This window comes from Nicotiana sylvestris, chromosome 6, assembly GCF_000393655.2.
Source record: "Nicotiana sylvestris chromosome 6, ASM39365v2, whole genome shotgun sequence".
NCBI lineage: Eukaryota > Viridiplantae > Streptophyta > Magnoliopsida > Solanales > Solanaceae > Nicotiana > Nicotiana sylvestris.
Window position 1 is genome coordinate 146,915,613 of NC_091062.1, and position 16,180 is coordinate 146,931,792.

The 16,180-nt window shown below is 38.3% G+C and overlaps 1 long non-coding RNA gene across 2 annotated transcripts; it reads right to left on the reverse strand.

The window, feature by feature from the left end:
• Positions 1–4,090: 4,090 nt before the first annotated feature.
• Positions 4,091–14,206, reverse strand: LOC104224674 (uncharacterized). Of its 2 annotated transcripts, XR_710408.2 has the most exons (4): positions 14,058–14,206; positions 7,913–8,518; positions 4,545–7,828; positions 4,091–4,399 (listed from the first exon to the last, which is right to left on the reverse strand). It is a non-coding gene; the product is annotated as an uncharacterized lncRNA (long non-coding RNA). The 2 variants fall into 2 exon arrangements; XR_710407.2 differs by lacking the exon at positions 14,058–14,206 and having other exon boundaries at positions 7,913–8,585.
• Between the last annotated feature and the right edge of the window lie 1,974 nt (positions 14,207–16,180).

Consider the following 16,180-nt stretch of genomic DNA (forward strand, 5'->3'; position numbering starts at 1 on the left):
GATTCAAAAACGAAAGTTGTAGAGCTTTGAATCTAGTTTTCAGAAACATATTATAATAGGCATTTGGACATTGGTAGAGAATGTTACGGCCTAAATAGTGAAGCCTGTCACTGCAGTCAAATTGTTGCGCGGCCGCGACCATTTTTGTGCGGTCAGCACTCCCTGGGCGCGGACCGCGGTCATTTTTGTGCGGTCAGCACTGTCGGAATCCGAGGGGTACTCTATAAATACGAGATTTTGGGTTTTATTTGATATTTTGACCTATAGAGCTCGGATTTTGGCGATTTTTCGAAGGTTTTTCAAGAAATTGGTCGGGGTAAGTGATTCTAACTCAGATTTGGTTAGAATACATGAATATACCATTGAATTCATCATTTAATTCGTGATTTGAGATGGAATTTGGGAAGAAAATTTTGGAACCTTTCAAAAATGTAAAATGATGATATGAAGGACCAAATGGTATCGGAATTGGATAATTTTGGTATGGTTGGACTCGTAATTGAATGGGTGTTCATATTTTGCTACTTTCGTCGGATTCTGAGACGTGGGCCCCACGGGCAATTTTGAGTTAAATTTCGGATTTTAATGGAAAATGTAGAAATTCATATGTAATTAATTCTTACAATTTTTATTGACTGGATTGAATTGTTTATGACTAGATTTGAGAATTTCGGACACGAATTCGCGAGACAAAGGCTTGAGTTGGCCGTGGAAGTTCGAGGTAAGTGTTTGTTCTAACTTTGGCTTGAGGGAATAGGATTAGGATGTTATTTGCTACTTGCTAATGTGGAGTACGGTGTATAGGCATGGTGACAGTTATCTATGCACCGGAGTCTAGCATGACTGTGGGTCTTAATTGCTTTTAATTCGAATAATGTGACACAATCTCCTTGTTTACTTGATGAGTTTCATATAATGTGAACGATTGAGGTAGAATTGTGATTGGTGTACTTTTGGAGCATTAGCTCGAACATGAATGTGTTAGTTGAGGAAGAAGTGATTTAAAAAGAGAATGTGTTGTGAGTACTCCCTTGCCGGGATGTGTAGACTGATATATGTACTCTCCCTTGTCGGGATATTTTGGGATGTTAGTTGTACCCTTGTCGGGTTAAAGGTATTGAGTTGTTATCCTCCCCTGAAGGGGCCTACTATATAAAGTCAGATATTATATATGATATTATGGGATCGTGTGGCACGCCGTCCACTTATATATGATATTATGGGATCGTGTGGCACGTCGTCCACTTATATATGATATTATGGGATCGTGTGGCACGCCGTCCACTTATATATGATATTATGGGATCGTGTGGCACGCCGTCCACTTATATATGATATTATGGGATCGTGTGGCACGCCGTCCACTTATATATGATATTATGGGATCGTGTGGCACGCCGTCCACTTATATATGATATTATGGGATCGTGTGGCACGCCGTCCACTTATATATGATATTATGGGATCGTGTGGCACGCCGTCCACTTATATATGATATTATGGGATCGTGTGGCACGCCGTCCACTTATATATGATATTATGGGATCGTGTGGCACGCCGTCCACTTATATATGATATTATGGGATCGTGTGGCACGCCGTCCACTTATATATGATATTATGGGATCGTGTGGCACGCCGTAGTGTTTACAATACTTTGCCTTATTATTTTAATATGTTCAATATTTCAAATTTCAAGAATTGTTACATTCTTAGCTCAATTGATTTCTCGACTAAAGTTTCTTTAAACCGTTTGAGGTTGTACTTTACTTAAAAAGGAATTTCTACTATGTTTTGATTTATTAATTTTTCGTATTAAAGGTAATGAATCCTTCGATATTGTACTTTAATTGAAAATGGTATTTTCTTTATCAAATGATTTCTAAAAATAACTTCATCTTTTCTTGTTGATTTCCTAATTGGGTTGGAAGTTGTACTCTACTTTATGTTAAGTGAATGAGGCTCCTTGAACATTCTTAATTGTACTGGGTTATGGAACCTATGAGCTGAGTAACATGAGAATATTGTTGTGCAATGTGAGACAGAAATATGTGGGCACAAGGTGCCGGGGAAAATATTATGGTTTTATTTAATGGCACGTGAGCTGTCCGTGCGGTTGTGACATAAATGTGGGCACGAGGTGCTGTGAAATTTTGAAAGTGGGATGAGACCTATATTATTTATGATTATGATATGAGGTGTTACAAGGTGACCTTTACTCGAAAGAATTATATTCGAAAGATGCTTATATGAAAGATATCTATTTGAAGGAAATATATTCAAAATATATTTATTGAAAAATATATTATCTTAGAGATTATTACTTGAAGGATTTATAGGCGAAAGATTTATATTTGAAGGACTTGATTAATTGATTGCACTTGTATTTATTATTGGTTGAGAAACATTTATGGTGTTCTTGTTGCCTGCTATTTATCTCATTGGTTGATCATTGTTGCCATCGTTGTTACTTGCTTCCTATTATTTTTGTACGCTATATGGCACAGGTTTATTCGGTAGTCTGGTCCTAGCCTCGTCACTACTTCGCTGAGGTTAGGCTAGGCACTTACCAGCACATGGGGTCGGTTGTGCTGATACTACACTTCTGTACATTTTTGTGTACAGAGCCAGGTATTTGATCAATAGTAGTTGTTCGTTGCAGTGGAGACTCGAGATAAACCCACTGCAGCCTTCGCGTTCCTCGGAGTCACCTTCAATTGTACTTATTTCCATATGTTCCTTTTGTTCGGAACAGTGATGTACTTATTGTGTATAACTCTTAGAAAAAAAAACTTATGACTTGTACTACCGGTTTTGGGAATTGTATTTTGTTCAGAGTAATTTAATTTAAAGTTAGTGAATACCCATATTATTACAGTAAATGTTAGGCTTACCTAGTTTAGAAACTACGTGTCATCACGACTTCTTTGGAGGGATTTTTGGGTCGTGACAAATATGCCCTTATATTATTGTAAAAGGTTTAATATTATCCTCTGTTATACTATCACTCCAAATATACCCCTAACGTCATACTATTGGTCTAAATATATCTCTGACATTATGAAAGTAGTACAAACCTACCCTTCCTCCGTTAACTGCCTCCCCTATGAACATATTTTATTGATATCTCACCATTTCACCCTGCTTGCAACTACCAAATTCAATTACTTTGAAGTTCTATCATTATTTTGAAGAATTCACTGCCTCTACTTCCTCTTGCTTTTCAAAATACTTGTTGCTTCTCCGGCCGATCCTGAAATTGTATGTACCTTTCACTTGACTTTACAATTTTGTATTTTATTTTGCATTTCCTTGTGTTGCCGCTGAATTTGTAAGACCTATTTAGGAAAAATTTAGTAGCACTTTTATTTTAACATAAAACGTAAAGAAAGAAAAAATGGTAGCCTTCCAGAAATGTGGTTGAAGAGAAAGAAACAAAAAAAATTAACTCTCGTGTCTAGGTTGTTTTTCTTTCTCACCATGGTCAATTTTGAAACCTTAAACTAGTTTGCCTGTATCTTTGCTTAGTTTTTTTTATATAAAACAAAATATATTTTCATTCGTATAAGCATGAATTTTGAATAGCAAAATTAGAATTTTCTCGGTTCACATTGTTTCATATTATCTTTAGTTGTTAGCATTTCTTTTGATATAGTTTATTTATATATCTATGATGTGTGATTTTTCTTCAAATGAACGGGAAAGAAAGGTTGTGGGAAAAGGATGAAAATGGGAGTATAATAGTGAGGTGGCAATGAAATGTTGTCATAGGGACGCAGCTAACGGAGGAAGGGCAGGTTTGTACCACTTTTATGATGTTAAGGATATATTTGGACCGATAGTATGACGTTAGGAATATATTTGGACTGATAGTATAACAAAGGGCAATATTAGACCTTTTTCAATAGTATAGGGGCATATTTGACTCTTTTCCGTATTAGTAATGTGTATGGAAGCGTCTGTCTTTGTAGGGTAGGGGTAAGGCTGCGTATACCCTCCCCAAACCACATGTATGGGATTAAGCTGGGTTTTTTGTTGTTGTTGTTGTTATGGAAGCACATAAAATAACTAAGAAAATACCCTTAATACTATATCTTTGAAGAGCTCTTGCAACCCATAGCAGCAGCCCACATGCATTACTGGTATCTCACGGTGGAGTTCATAAATCATCCATTGAACAACAGAACATCAGAAAAAGGTGAAAAATGGCAGTTACCTATAATTTACAATCAACAAAGCACAAGCTATTACCAAGCGAGGCAAGGAAGGCTAAGGACTTTGAGAAGCTTGACAAGAAACAGAGTGAGGACCACCATGAAGGACTACGATCAGTGGATCACGCGTATTATGGCTCTTATTCTTGGAGGATACAAATATAGCCTCGTATGGTTTGCTAGCACCTAGCACGAAGAAGATTCACTGATAGCTTAACTTCATAGCAAGGAAAGAGAGATCTATAATCTGGAATGATACATGCATCTAGTAACAACCAAATAGAAAAAGAGGTCGGCAGATGCCTCCTTTTATGAATTGATAAATCATTACCTTTCCTCAAGCTTGAAGGGCATACTCACGCCCCTCTTCATTCATGTGAAAGTTTCAGCGAGTTAAAAAAGTCAACCAGAGACCATGAGGAATCGTTCAGCCGTTCAGCATCGTCGATAATTTTTGTTGAAACATCATTTCTCTGTAGCTGTGTAGTTCTAACTTTCATCAGAATCACTCTTGTTTTCATTGTGGAACTCTTTGTCCGAGTCTGAACACTGAAAGTAACTAAGTTCCATATGTCAGAATGATATGATCGTATCCCAGGCATTTTGTAGATAAAACAGGGAGTCACTGCCAGGAAAAGCTTGGCAGTCAATGTGCCATGGTTATCAAGGTCACATCTCTAAGCTTGCTTCCTCTTTCATTAGTTAATACTACATGCAAATCTAAGGTTAGCTTATTATAATTTACCTCTTTTTTTTTAAATATAAGTAGCTTATAGGAATTTACATTATAGTGCTATTCTGCACACACACACAAAAAAAAAAAGAACTATCGTGTGTATTTCCAGGGCATGATCAGAGAGAACCCCATATGTTCCCCAACTGGAGTTTGCACAAGGAATGATTTGTTTAATGTCTCTTCTCTCCTGGATCTTCTCAAACCATATTTAAAGCCAGAATCCTTATTAATGCTGCTCTACAGGAGATTCAAGCAGCAAACAAGATTATGTTTCACTGCAAGTATATAAACAGGATAGATGACCATACTAAACTAAGGCACTGTGATTTTCCTAACAAAGTCAGCGCTGTTCGTAAAAATTTGTGGTGATCAGGATGACATTATCAACATAGGACAACATATCTTTGAACAGCAGATCTACTGATGTATCTACAGCATATTAAGCTACCAGACTAGGAAAATTCAGAAAAATCTTGCTTAAGACTCAAACCAATACCTTTCTTTATAACATTATCATGTTTACATTATCAACATAGGACAAAATATCTTTGAACAGAGGATTGAGTCTGGTAGCTCCTCAAACTTTATGAGTTAGAGATTGGGTTACTCTATAAATACTAAGAATAGATGTACACTTGAAAAATTAAATATTTTTAGTTTTCCAAGTCATATACTAGAACTGGTCTTCCTCTCCACTAGGAGATTTAGATTTTCCTCATGTGTTTGGCTTTAGTATTCAAATCTCACTATTAGTTCCAGATATAGATCAGAGAACAGTAAACATGAGTGCATAAGGTTATGGTAAGAAGTTTGGCCTTTTTAGCAAAATACACCTCATACTTAAAACACCAACCTTTACTGAGGTTCTCAGAGAGATCCCTGATAGGTATCTTCATGATAATAAATTGGCGGGATGACAGCAAAGATACAACTTGTAAGTAGCAAAGATGGACAGTTAAAATTTCAGAAATGTAATTTTAACAGATATAAAACCGAGCAGAACAGATGATACAATCAGTAATTGAACTAACAAGTAGATGAACCTTTTCAGAGCATCTAGATGTGGAGCTTGAAATATCAAGCCAACTCCAGGATACCTCAGCAGATGCCTTTCCAACAAGGAAACCGTACTTGATTTCAGGACCATCAACGGGACTGCTAGAGACTTTAGAGGGGAAAACACCAGATTTATCTAGATTGGATAATCAGGAAACAAAATCTTATTGCAATATGGAACCGGTTCAAATTAAAGTACGTGTTGACTCTAAACACCAACTATGTTGTCACCATCTAGATTCTAGTGTAAGCAAGTTCCAAGAAAAGCAAGAGTTTCGAGGACTGATTCGTGCCATTTTGCCGCTATTAAGAAAACAAGAAATCTTTGGTACAACGCACAATCGAAGACTTCAGTTCAGATTGAGAAGAAAAATACATACTGCCTTAACACATCCACTGAAAATATTACTAGAGTGCTACCCCAGGCAGAAGATAAAATCATTGTATATCCATCAGAAAGCCAATGTTTACTAACAACACTGAAACAGTAAAGGCTAGGGAAGCATCCATCTTCAGGGCACATCACAATGGGAACCTGCAATCGTCATGTTAATATTTGCTGACTGTTGTATGGACATGTAATACATAAAAAATAGGGTATGAAAAATCACTAATTAGTGACTAGCCTCAAAGTGCTTATGTAAATTAGCAACATAAACAACAACATACCCAGTATAATCCCACATAGTGAAATCTAGGGAGAGACCTTACTCCTACCTTGTGGAGACTGGAGATAGCGAGACTGCTTCCAATAGACCCTCGGCACACGGAAAGTATAAGCACCACATTAATGAAAAGAAAAATAAGAAGGGACAACACTAAGAAGACATGTAAAGCAGCATAAATAACAAGATAGTAAGATGACCGAAATGCAAGAAATGACAGGTAGTCATAGAAACCTCATACCAACCGAATGCGAGAGTACGTACTAATACTACCGGTATGAACAATCTAGACTACCTAACCTACTACCCTAATCCTCGACCTCCACACCTTCCTATAAATTAGCAGAATTACAAAAATGAGACATACCACATCAACAATTTTAGCATCTGAACTAAGCTTTGCATCAATGCACCAGTCAATTCTATGAAGTGAATTTTTTGCATTACAACTTTTGACCAGAATACAAGATACTTGCCATCTGGACTGCAAAATTTAGTTAAAAGATCATCTGTTCTATTATATCAGGTAACTAAGCTGCAGAAATTAGACAGAGTCAGAAATAGAAAAAACTTTATATTGCTCCTAGAGATGCTTTTCTATAGTTTATGAAAAAAGGAAACATATCATGGAATTCATAGGGAAGTGTTTCCACCATTTTCAGAATGACTTATAAATAACTGTTTGAGTAAACAACACACCTGAAACGCGGAAAGAATGCCCTACTTATGCTTTGTGTCAGCTTAACTGGAAGTGCATCTTCGGTTACATTATTTTTGAAAGTGATAGTAAGTCGATTAATAGTGAAACTACACAAAAAAGGAAAAGAAAAAAAGGACTCAGATATATGGGAAATCACTATTACTCGAGCCCCTCTACTATATTCATATAGAAATGGATGTGTTAGTCCACAACAATATCATCTGTAGCAGCTAGTAGATACAAACTCAGGTTGATGAAATTCTGATTTTGGAAAAGGAGCCCTAACAGCATATAAGGCACGAGGCCTGTTATAGCAAAATTTGATGCCCAACTTTCTAGTATGTTATGGCCATCCAACAAAAACTAGATATTGCTGCAAGCGTTCAGTGGATGGAGCTCACACAACTTGTCCAACACTAAGCATCTTTGTCATTCCTCCAACAGGACATACTTCTCCACTGCACAAATTTGCAGACCCATCCACGGAATCAAATTAACACCCTTTGATAAAACAAAGTTTAGCAAATATTATATTACATTACCTGTTAACACTGATTACAAAAAGATCTGGATTCTTTTTCCAGGATTGGTTTCTCCCAAGTCCTCTTCCCAATTCCCTTGACCTCTGCAGCTGCCACACTCCTTATCCATAGAATTCCCTTTCTTGTAACCGTAATTAGTAAATGTAGGCTTTGAGAGAACCGGCTCCTCAGTGGCATAAGAAAAAAGAAATTCATCATTATTCCACGAAATTCCCCCAAACCTGCAGTATCAAATGCTAGCTAACACCATGTAATTGTGAACTGAAGAATCGGTGATGTTGATTTTGCTAACATAAGTTATCCTCCGTCGACATATACAGAGCCATGGACAGAGAGATGGACAGTGAACTCCTTTCGACTAGAGATCGACCCCAAATCTCAAATTTGGTTGGAGAATCATTTTCAGGATTTCGAATAACAAGAGGCTTTGAACCTGAAGGTGACGGCACAATTGTAGACAAACCGGACATCTCAATAGGAACGTGACCCATTCAAAGCTCACAGAATTTGAACTTTCTTTTGAAATATGACTAGACAATATGTATCATCTTTTCCTGTTGGCAAGAAGGTTCGGTTGGCTAACTGAGAACATGCACTGGGAGCCTCCTACAGTAGTAAAAGTAAAAGATGAAGTAAATCGTCAGTGTTGAGAGAACAAAAGATAGCTTTTGAAGTTAATTTGGAAAGACAAGAGTGCATAAATAGAACATTTCATTCTTAATCCTTAATGTTATGTACCACCATGATGGGAATAAACCCCTTACCAAAATAATATTCACGGTAATAAAGCGGAATAATAATGTAGCACCGAGATACGGTAATTAACAAGAATAAAAGAGTAACAATGACACCAAGATTTTTACGTGGAAAACCCTTCTGAATAAGGGAAAAAAACCACGACCCCGAGAGGAGCAACTGATATCACTATAGTAAGGAATTTTACACTTTGTAGGTCGGAGGTAAATACTCCAAAGACCACTACAACACTCAAAAGAAATAACCCTCTTTTGATATTCCCACCTCACTACAATATCGCTCACTCTCTATTTTCCTCACAGACTATTTTCTTATACCTTGTCTGTGAAACCTCACTCTTTCTTTCTCTCTTTGTTGGTGTGAAGAAATGAGAGTTGAAGCTCTCCTTTTATAGCCAAAGCTTCACCCTCTAAAGCCTACAATATTTGACAATTTACACACATTTTTCACAATTCAACAAAGTTGGCTACCAAACCAAAGAAATTCAACAAGGTTGGCTACCAACCAAACCAAGTCAACAAGGTTGGCTACCAAACCAAAGAAAACTCTTATTAGGCACATGCCTAATACTTCTTCAATGAGATGGACATCATCAATCTCCCCCTCCAGTCTCATTCATCCAGAGGAGGTAGCACTGTCTTCTAGTTTGAATGCATGCCGACAAGTTCTTTGCATAGCTCGAACTTGTTCCTTGGTACCACCTTGGTCAGCATATCTGCGGGATTCTCATTTGTAGAAATCTTCAAGACTTTTAGAGATTCATCATCTACCATTTCTCGAATCCAATGATATCTCACATCAATGTGTTTGGTCCTTGCATGGTACATAGAGTTCTTGCTAAGGTCTATTGCACTTTGACTGTCACAATAGACGACATACTCCTTCTGATGCAATCCAAGCTCTTGAAGGAATCGCTTGAGCCATATCATCTCCTTGCCAGTTTCTGTAGCAGCAATGTACTCTGCTTCAGTTGTTGAAAGTGCAACGCACTTTTGCAACTTAGACTGCCATGATATAGCTCCCCCTGAAAATGTAAACAAATATCCAGTACTGGATTTTCTGTTGTCAATGTCACCTGCCATATCAGCATCTGTATAGCCCTTCAAGATTGGATCAGATCCTCCAAAGCACAAACAATCTCCCGTGGTACCTCTCAGGTACCTGAGTATCCACTTGACTGCTTCCCAATGTTCCTTTCCAGGATTTTCAAGAAACCTGCTGACAACACCAACTGCGTGAGCAATATCAGGTCTAGTACATACCATTGCATACATCAAGCTTCCGACTGCTGAAGAATAAGGAACTTTAGCCATGTTCCCTTTCTCTTCCACTGTTGTAGGACACATCTTTTTACTCAACTTTAGATGACCAGCAAGAGGTGTGCTGACTGGCTTAGCATTCTTCATGTTGAAGCGTTCTAGTACACGTTCAATGTACTTCTCCTGAGATAGCCACAACTTTCTACTTGTTCTCTCTCGAACTATCTTCATCCCTAGAATTTGTTGTGCTGGGCCCAAGTCCTTCATATCAAATGACTTGGACAGATCTCCTTTCAACTTTGCTATCAACCCCTTGTCTTTTCCTACAATTAGCATGTCATCCACATACAACAACAATATAATAAAGTTATTCTCAGAAAATCTTTTGAAGTATACACATGGATCAGAATAGGTCTTTAGGTATGTTTGACTTTTCATGAATGAATCAAACTTCATGTACCACTGCCTTGGTGCCTGCTTCAATCCATAAAGACTCTTATTCAATTTGCACACCATGTGTTTCTTTCCAGCTACTTCAAATCCTTCTGGTTGCTCCATATAAATCTCCTCTTCCAAATCTCCATGAAGAAATGCAGTTTTCACATCCAACTGCTCCACTTCAAGATCTAGGCTAGCTGCTAAGCTCAAAATTGTTCGAATAGAAGTCATTTTAACAACGGGGGAGAAAATTTCGTCAAAATCAATACCTTTCTTCTGTTCGAAGCCTTTAACCACCAATCGAGCTTTGTATCTGACCAGCTTGCCATCTCCATCTTTCTTGAGTTTAAAGACCCATTTGCATTTGAGTGGTCTTTTACCCTTTGGAAGTTCAACCAGCTTGTATGTGCCATTTTTCTGGAGAGATTCCATCTCTTCTTGCATAGCTTTCATCCACTGGTTCTTTTCTGGATGGGACAACACCTCCTTAAGACTTTCTGGCTCCCCCTCATCACTGATGAGGACATACTCTGTGGAAGGGTACCTGCGTGACTCTACCCTTGGCCTCTCTGATCTCCTCAGAGGTTGATGTTGTTCTTCTCCCTGAGTGGGGTGCTCCACTTCCTCGACACCTTCATCAAGTTGCTCCCCCTGCTCAATAACCTCACCAGGTTGCTCCCCCTGCTCGGCAACCTCGTCGGTCGTACTTTCTGCACTTGTGGGATTGTTAGAAGTAGAAGGAATAGTAACAAAGTTAGGAATTATACCATTCTTCGCCTTTTCTGACATATCAGCAGCAGTTCTAACTTCACTTTCTCGGAAGACTACATCTCTACTTCTGATGACCTTCTTCTTTACAGGATCCCACAGTCTGTACCCGAACTCTTCATCTCCATATCCGATAAATATGCAGGGAATAGATTTATCATCCAGCTTTGTTCTCTGCTCTTTTGGTACATGTGCAAAAGCTCTGCAACCGAACACCTTCAGATGCGAGTAGGACACCTCCTTGTTGGTCCAGACTCTCTCTGGGATTTCAAACGCCAACGGAACTGATGGACTCCTATTGATCAGGTAACAGGCTGTCTGAACTGCTTCACCCCAGAATGACTTAGGCAGTTTAGCCATTCTGAGCATGCTTCTCACCTTCTCCACAATGGTGCGGTTCATCCTCTCGGCTACGCCATTGTGCTGTGGGGTTCCAGGAACTGTCTTTTCATGTCTGATCCCATGACTTGAACAATACTCTTCAAATTCCCTTGAAGTGTACTCACCTCCATTGTCACTTCGGAGACGCTTTAGCTTTCGACCCGTCTCCCTTTCTACTAGAGCATGAAACTTCTGGAAAACTTGAAACACCTGATCTTTGGTTTTCAAAATATAAACCCATAATTTTCGTGAAGCATCATCAATAAAAGTAACAAAATATTTGTTACCGCCCATTGATTCAATTTCCATTGGGCCGCAAACATCAGAATATACTAAATCAAGTATATTCAATTTTCTTTCAGACGATGTCTGAAATGAGACTCTATGCTGCTTACCAAATAAACAGTAGTCACAAGGTTTTACAGTTGTACCTTTGGCATAAGAAATGAGTGATTTCTTGGCAAGAATCTGCAATCCCTTCTCGCTCATATGACCCATTCTTTTGTGCCATAAATCTACAGAAATCTCATCTTGTGCCGCGTTCAATTCACCTTGGCATATTTCTGCATTTGTCCTGTACAACGTGCCACGAGCAACTCCCTTTGCAATCACCAATGATCCCTTAGTGAGTCTCCACTTTTGATTTGCAAAATAACTCTCGTATCCATCTCGGTCTAAAGCAATTCCCGAGATCAAGTTCATCCGCAAATCAGGTACATGCCGCACATCCTTTAGAACCAATGTGCATCCGACATTTGTCTTGATACAAATGTCACCAATCCCCGCAATCTTTGAGTAACTTGTGTTACCCATTTTCACTGTGCCGAAATCACCTGCTACATATCTGCAAAAAAGATCTCTTACCGGTGTGGCATGGTGAGATGCCGCTGTGTCAACCACCCATTCCGACTCTGGACCTGACAGGTGCATGCATTCCTCTTCCTCATTTATAAAGAGGACAACATTATCATTATTTTGCACCATGGCGGCTGTGTTGTCGTCATTCTTCTGGCCACTGGTTTCACCTTTGCCCTTCCTTGGATTTGGGCAATCTCTTTTGAAGTGACCTGGTTGATTACAGTTGTAGCAATTTCTGACTCTTGATTTGGATCGGTTCTTTGACTTCCCACGAGCTCCGGATCTACCATAGTTGTTCGAACTCCTTTGATAACTCCTGCCTCTACCTTCTGTGATGAGAGCCTGTCCTTGATTTTCAGGCTTCTTTCTCATCTTCTCATTGAGTAGAAGAGCCGATGTGACATCTTTCAACTCAATAGTAGTCTTACCGTGCAGGATGGTTGTTGCCAAATTATCGTACGAAGATGGCAACGAGTTCAATAGCAAGATGGCTTTATCTTCTTCCTCGATTTTCACTCCGAGGTTGGCAAGCTGTGTGATTAGTCCGTTAAACACATTTAAATGTGACAAAAAATTCGTACCTTCACTCATGTGTAGGGCGTATAACTGCTTCTTCAGGTACAATTTATTTGTCAGCGTTTTGGACATGTATAGGCTTTCCAACCTTGTCCAAATTCCACGTGCAGTGTCTTCATCAATGATGTTATTTACCACATCATCTGATAAGTGCAACCTGATTGCACTAGCAGCTCTTTCATCCAAGTCAGCCCAATCCTCAGCTTTCATGGTATCAGGCTTTTTGGAATCAACATCTAGAACCTTGTGTAATCCTTGTTGGATGAGCAGATCTCTCATCCTTCTTTGCCATGTTGAGAAACCGTTATCTCCATTGAATTTTGCTACCTCGTACTTTACTCCGGACATTTTTATTTTTCACCAAGTATAGTACTACCGACAGTGAATAGTATTTCAGTGAACGAGCAGAACCTGTGCTCTGATACCAGTTGTTGGGAATAAACCCCTTACCAAAATAATATTCACGGTAATAAAGCGGAATAATAATGTAGCACCGAGATACGGTAATTAACAAGAATAAAAGAGTAACAATGACACCAAGATTTTTACGTGGAAAACCCTTCTGAATAAGGGAAAAAAACCACGACCCCGAGAGGAGCAACTGATATCACTATAGTAAGGAATTTTACACTTTGTAGGTCGGAGGTAAATACTCCAAAGACCACTACAACACTCAAAAGAAATAACCCTCTTTTGATATTCCCACCTCACTACAATATCGCTCACTCTCTATTTTCCTCACAGACTATTTTCTTATACCTTGTCTGTGAAACCTCACTCTTTCTTTCTCTCTTTGTTGGTGTGAAGAAATGAGAGTTGAAGCTCTCCTTTTATAGCCAAAGCTTCACCCTCTAAAGCCTACAATATTTGACAATTTACACACATTTTTCACAATTCAACAAAGTTGGCTACCAAACCAAAGAAATTCAACAAGGTTGACTACCAACCAAACCAAGTCAATAAGGTTGGCTACCAAACCAAAGAAAACTCTTATTAGGCACATGCCTAATACTTCTTCAATGAGATGGACATCATCGCACCATTCTTTATTTTCAATCTCAAATGCTATTCATACATAAAAAAGAGAACAATGACGAAAACAATCATACCGCTGGTAGAAGTGAAAGTCCAGGCTTTGTCAATGGTAGGGATACTGGTAAAATCTTAGAGCAAATTAGACTGAGAGGAGTATTCTCCCTCAAAAGCTGATACAAAACACAGAGGTAATTCCTTGGAGGGGCTAGCTCCAGACTTTTCCATTGCTGAGCAAACTGACAATGTTCTTCTACAAATTAAACACAGAGAAGGAACACTTAAAATAGAAAATTTTATACTGGTCAATGGAGTAAAAGGCACTTTTAGTTTAAAATTATGAATAAGCATTTAGAATATATTGGAGGAACTCCACCTACAATAAACACACAAATAGGGAGACAAATAGATATCAACATATTTTTTCTTCCTGGAAAGTTTGGTAAGTATCATAAGAGAAGGGGGTAAGAAAAGGAAGACCTAGTATCAATTGTTGATAAATGGGAGTTTAAATGACTAAATCTATGCAAGTTTTAACACTATTTTTCTGAAATCGCAGACAAATGATTATTAATTACGTTATTAATTACCACATAATTAATAAAACACTGGATAGATGATCTATTTTTTCCCCCTCCTTTATCTGGTAGGAATGGCTTGCTTCCATAAAAAAGGATCTCATTCAATCATTCACGAAAAGCAAAACTTTCCTCTCCTAGCAGGGACAAAAAACATTAGGTGATTTCTTCCCATCTATCTAAATATTGGTGGATAGAGTTACCTGGTATATGTTGCTGGTGGGAGGTGACAAGTATCCTGTGGAATTAGTCGAAGTACGCGCAAACTGGCCCGGACACCACGGTTATCAGATAAAGAAAAAACATTCCTCTGAGTAAACTCCCTTCTTGAATTTTTGGTTGAGGAAATGTAGCTATTAACTAATAGATGATCATTAAACAAATAATTCAAAAATACTCACGATATAAAACAGGATGTTTTTTTCTCGCAAACGCTCATATAAAGTATGCAAATTACTGCTTTTCCACATTAGTGCACCATCTGAAGACAAATATCATGCAACTCATTAATATACACTTCTTGATAGTATCACTATGTGTACTATGACGGCACCGAACAAAGCAAAGTACATTATGATTCAATCAGATTAAATTAAGAATTGAAAACAAAGTATTCAGAATTGCATGATTAAGAGACAATAGGAAGAGAACAAACAATAAGATTTAAAAAAAAAAACTCAGATAAGCTTAGCAGAAATTTAACTAAGAAACTTAATTAGCATCTTTGTCCAAGTATTACTATGTGAAGACACACAGGGAAAGAAAGTGAACCTGGAGAGCCAAAAAGGTCTGGTAATGTAGAGAGGCTTGAAGTGCCTGAAATAACGAATTTGGCGAAAAAGAGGGGATGAATGAGAGCGCAAGGAACACTGCCACCTCTAAGATTCGGTTCCTTTTGCTGTTAAGTGGTGCAGTCTGCAGTGCACTCGACTCGTCATAACGTAAGATATTTTCTTTTGTCGTCTTTTCAACAATGTTGGAAGGAGGGAAATAGAGAGAGGCATAAAATAAAATAAAAAGTGGAAAAAAGCTAAAAAGTAAAATAAAAGAAAAAATAAGAACATAAAAATGAAAGTTAGGTTGTTTGGTTCAAAACATATGCGAAAAGTATTGATCACAATAGATAATCTCTTACGTAAAATCCCGCTAGTGGGGTCTGGGAGGGTAATGTGTACACAGATACCCCTACCCGAAGGAATAGAGAGACCGTTTTCGAAAGACTCTCGGCTCAAGAAGTTAAAAGGAGACAATATTAGTACCATCATAGAAATAAAAGGAAAAATAGCAACAACATGAAAACAAAAAGATAGATGTAAAGCAAAAGCGATAGCCAGTAAATAGATCCGGCACTAGGAGAAACGAAAGAGTAGTCAGACACAATATTGCCACTAGCTATCTTAGACAAAGACCCTACCATACTAGTTTCACAAAGGTACTAGGTAAGGCAAGACTCAGCTACCTCATAACCTAAAACCCTAATACTCGATCTCCACAGCTTCCTCTCAAGGGTCATGTCCTCGGAAATCTGAAGCCTAGCCATGTCCTGCATGATCACCTCTCCCCAATACTTCTTAGGCCGCCCTCTACCCCTTCTCGTGCCCTCCACAACCAGATGCTCACAC